Source organism: Hibiscus syriacus, unplaced genomic scaffold (genome assembly GCF_006381635.1).
Source record: "Hibiscus syriacus cultivar Baekdansim isolate YM2019G1 unplaced genomic scaffold, ASM638163v2 tig00113722_pilon, whole genome shotgun sequence".
Taxonomy (NCBI): domain Eukaryota; kingdom Viridiplantae; phylum Streptophyta; class Magnoliopsida; order Malvales; family Malvaceae; genus Hibiscus; species Hibiscus syriacus.
In genome coordinates, this window is record NW_024063469.1 from 2,026,849 (window position 1) to 2,032,207 (window position 5,359).

At 33.6% G+C, this 5,359-nt stretch overlaps 1 pseudogene; it reads right to left on the bottom strand.

Annotated features, from left to right (window-relative positions):
* Nucleotides 1-1,306: 1,306 nt before the first annotated feature.
* LOC120187143 lies at nucleotides 1,307-3,156 on the bottom strand (annotated as a pseudogene).
* Nucleotides 3,157-5,359: the final 2,203 nt, after the last annotated feature.

A 5,359-nucleotide genomic window follows, 5' to 3' on the forward strand; every position in this document is an offset into this window, starting at 1 on the left:
TTAACAACAACCATACATTTTAATTAAGACAAAAAAAATAAAGAAAAATACTTAACAATAAAATAAATTAAAGTTTTTTTTATGGAGAGAGAACCTTAAAAGACATTAAAGTACAAATGAGTTACAACTGAACCTTAAAGTGTAGATATACATGGATTTGTTGTTCGATACATCCTCAATTTCACTAGCGACATCATCATAACCTCCAGATATGCCTTCTAAAGCTACTTTGTTTCCCACTTCATTGGAATTTGTCATATTCATCGTCTTGACATCTTATTTGAAAGTATCATTTGACAGTGAATGATCTCTCCTCAATAGATTAAAAACAAATGGGAAACGCTGTGCCAGTCTATTGAAGAAGCCGCTTTTTGTTGAAGTTTGTTCTTCAAGATTACTGCAATTACAATAATTTAGATGAGACTAAGAAGAGAAGGAAACAACCAGCAGAACTTGCATTCATAACATACATGTGAGTGATTGAGAACTGAAAAAAGATGTTGCAACAAACAACAAAAACAGGAAGTCAGGAACAATAAAACACTATATATTCTACATAAGAATGTAAAAAATGTCATCATAAAGAAAAAATTTAATAATGTATTGGTTGCCATCTTACTTTTAGAAGTTAGAATTCTTACCCCAAGAATCTGAGCAAGTTTGTATTCTTAGAAAAGTTAAGGAAATACAAAAGAGGGATAAGCAATGAAATCTTATAATTTTGGATCAAGAAAGCATGTATGTCTAAGTCCCTCAAAGTTCATAGGGAAAACCCTAGTATGTTCAATCATTTCAAGATTGCTTCATGTGCCTTTTGATCCTATTCATGATCAGTAAAATAAACAAATGAATCAAGGAACATATATTTCCAGTTATAACTTTGTACTATAAGAATTTTAGACGATAAAAAGAACTCAAAAAGTGAACTACTTACTCTTAGTAGTAAAGGAATATGCCAAATATTTGGAACGTCATAGAGAGTGACAGTATTTTCGGCCTAGAAAGAAGTCACATTTCTTAATAACAGTAGTTACTGATTTAGGAGATGGAAGAGAAGCAGACAAATAGAATTCAGCTTTCATTATCAGAACATGGCAAAACGGAGAGAGTTTAACTTGACATTATCATCAAGTGCCTATTACAAAAAATGGGCAAGTGAATGAATAAGAAATGTCAAATTAGCACTGCTAAATACAGTTGAAAAATATAAATAAGGGTAGAACCATTGTACTGCAACAAGCAAGAATATTTGGTCTCAAGACAAGTCCTCTAAGTCCCCGAACACTGTGCTAACAAGCATGTTCCCTCATTGCTTGATTCTTCTGAATTCCTTAAAACGAAGAATTATACCATTACTTCAAACCCATAAGGATTGTACATATACAGAAAACAAAGAGATAACAAAGAAAATATATTATATCTGAGTTTGAGCTTCGCAGCTCCTAGAAAAGTATCAAATTATTAGAGTGAAGCTTTCGAAGAAAAACATGGACCATAAAACTTTCGAGAGTTTGGTTATATTTTCTTCTTTCATTGCCAATGAAAGCTTGACCTCGGTACGGTATAATATAAACAAAAAGAAAAAAAATAAAAAGAATAATATATTCAAGGACTTACATGTATTTGTTACTAGCATGTTTATTGGCCACGAGTTTAAAGCTTGAATAGATCATCTTACTATAACACTTCACCATGAAGTTGTTTTGATATAAACAAAAAAAAATCTCTTTTAAGTATTTGCACCAAAAGCTACTCATTGCTTATACTGAATTTCTTCTCCAATTGAAGTAATTGGAAGGCTAGTAACAATCAAGGACCATGAACTCTTAAATTGGTAATTTGAAATAAAAAAATTTATAAATAGAATGGGAGATTTATATTCTAGTCCAAATGAAGGTACAAATACCCTAGTAAGGACTATCAAAACCAACAAGAAAAACATTATATAAGCATGCCAGAGCTTGTCCCTGTAGAAGAAAAGCAGCTTCATGGTTTCAAAACTTTATAAAACTCCAAACTCAGAGAATTATGATGTACCACTCCAGTCACAATTGAATGATGAGTAAGCAAGAGAGAGTTTAACATGAATACACTTTATAAAATGATCTTAAGGAACAATTCCATATTAATTAGTTCTACATGAAGATTAAGACCCTTTAGTTAGATGGATCACTTGACAATTATGCGTCCAAACTTGAACCTAAATTGTAGTCACTTTACCTGTGATAAATCTAATTTTGAATAGAATTTCAGGAACTGAGCTTGCAAATGCACTACTTGTATAGAATTAAAGAAATTGAAATATCAATTGCTTTAATGTTAAATTTGTGGACCTTGGATTTCAAAGTAATCATTACTTCAATAAACCCCAATTCTGTAGACATCATAAAATTTTCAACGACAATTTTATTCACTCGGCTAAAATGTAAGAAAGCATCTCAATTTCACAGTTCACAGCACCATCACCTAGTAACAGATAAGTGATTTCTTAACTTTCCAATCATAGGAAAACGACAACAAATTTAGCCAAAATTAGTTATGGTAAGCATAATCATAAGTAAACAAGTGTAGTAAACAGAGTCAGCGGATTAAACCTGAGTAAACTCATGTAGTATGTCTCTATGTCTTGCAAGTTTCTGGGTTACCGAAGTAGTCGGTGCAAAAGATGCAGTACATCTACTCATACGATCAGTCCAATAGTTTCTCAAGCAATGATTGAATTTCAATTTCCATAGACTTCCATGATCTGCTTGACCCGGCCGGTGGCGACCCAGTATCTACATAATCTAAATGTAAGTAAATATTATCACAAAGAAGAAGAAGAAACGAAAGAGCACCAGATTCCTAAGGCTTTGGATTCCTAAAACAGGAAAAAAATTCCCATTAAACAAATCTTATTTATTCAGATTTTAGAATATGTTCAATTCTTCAACAAAATTTTTCCTAATTTCAATAATCTATTGGGAAAAAAAAGCAACACACATTCCAGAAAATAACAATAAAAAGGAGGAAAACGAGCAACCCTCCTGGATTAAACCTAGCACCGAGCTTAGCATAAGAAGATAGTTTGACATCGAGATCGCCTTCGATCTTTCGAGCTTCTTTCCTCAATTTCTCCCAACCCGATTCTAGTTGATTCAGGTTTAGATCCATCATTTGGATCTCGGTAGTTCAACTTTAGATTCCTTGCTCTTCAATTCCAGCGATGAGTTCTTTTAAAAATGTGGATAAGGGAATCTAAATAAGAGATAGCATAAAAATGGTAGTGAAACATATGGGTTTGGGGTTTTGTAGTGAAGAAGATGGGTTTGGGTAAACGGCGGGATTGAAAAATGCTTGAAAGGGAAAAAAATGAAAAAAGGTTAAAGGGCGCGACACTTAAAATTTGTAAACTTGCGGCATTCGTAAACACAAACGCCACTATGGTACAAGTGTATAGCGGCGTTTGAATAAAAACGCCACTAAAGTACGAGTCTTTAGCGGCGTTTGTATAAAAATGTCAATAAAGTACGAGTCTTTAGCGGCGTTTGTATAAAAATGCCACTAAATTACGAGTCTTTAGCGACGTTTGTAAACACAAACGCCACTATAGTACAAGTGTATAACGACGTTTGAATAAAAATGCCACTAAAGTACGCGTCTTTAGCGGAGTTTGTATAAAAACGCCACTAAAGTATGAGTCTTTAGCGGCGTTTGTATAAAAATGCCACTAAATTATGAGTCTTTAGCGGCGTTTGTAAACACAAACACCACTATAGTACATGTGTATAACGGCGTTTGTATAAAAACGCCACTAAAGTACAATTCTATAGCGGCGTTTGTATAAAAATGCCACTAAATTACGAGTCTTTAGCGGTGTTTGTATAAAAACGCCACTAAAGTACTACTCTTTTGCAGCGTTTGTTGAAAAAACGCCACTATCGATGAACCTATTGCGACGTTTTTATAAAAACGCTGCTAAAGTTACCATTTTGTGGCGTTTTCTATATAAACGCCGCTATATGTTTAAAATTAGTGGCGTTTACTCCTAAAACGCCGCTAAAAACGCCGCTGTAGAACAATTTTGCTGTAGTGAGAGGAAGAAGAAAATATTAGAAGAAATTTGGAATTGAATTGGAATACCAATGCTTTGCTTCATCACTTACAATCCTTTATATAGGAATTGTAAGTAACTATTAGAATAGTTACATCTATTCATTACACCATTTCATCCTACATAGTCATATCAATTCATAATTAATAGTCACATCTTTTTCATATGAATAATTATACCTAATCATATGAATCAAACACACCTATTCATATGTGTTGGGGAAACCAGGTTATTTCCCACACGAATGTAGTTTCAAAATTGACCTAAAATGTCAAGATCAAAACCACCAAGGTTGCACAGCGGATAAACCTGTCAAAATCTTGAATATTGAAACACAATGGAAAAAAACCGAATAAAAAATAATAAAGGAGAGAACACACCAAATTTACGAGGTTCGATGAGAATATCGTTTACTCCTCGGGCTCCACACCGGATGATAACTTCACTATCAACAAATATTACAATAAATGGAATTCTTTAGAATTCCCAAAGTGAGAGAATGAAGAAAACAAGAGGAAGAGAGAACTTGTTTTGGGATGATTTCTAATGAAATACTTAGGCCTATTTATAGTTGAGTTTTAAGGACTAAACTTATAAATAATCTAATATTTTAGGGACCAAAGATGAAAAATAAGTTGGCCACCTACAAAAGAATTTTCCAATGTGTACAAGTTAGCCACCAACCAAAGATGTCAACTTTGCCAACTTTCAACTTTGCTAATATTTCAAGCCAAACATAACAAATCTCCACATTGGCTTGAAATTACCAAGCCTACTCAATTTCTTCAACTCCTCAATTTTCATGAAGCTCTTTTAATGTAGTGCCTCTAATTGCGCTCACAAGCGCCATATACCCGAAGATGCTCAAACTTTCAGGATGTTAATCAAGTTCAAACAGTGATTGAATTTGATTACTGTTACTACCTTGGTCATCATATCTGCAGGATTTTCTGCTGTCGTAATTTTCTGAAGCAGAAACTTTCCTTCTTCAAAGATCTCCGCACAAAGTGATACCTTACGTCGATATGCTTAGTCCTTGAATGGTAGACTTGATTTTTCGCTACGTGAATATCACTATGATTGTCATAATAGAGACTAATGTGACTTTTGTACAACTCCCAAGTCTTTCATTAACCCGTTAAGCCAAATTGTTTCCTTTACAGCCTCTGAAACTGCCATGTATTCTGCCTCTGTAGTAGACAAAGCCACCATAGATTGCAAAGTTGACTTCCAACTTACTGGAGCTTTAGCAAGAGTAAATAAATA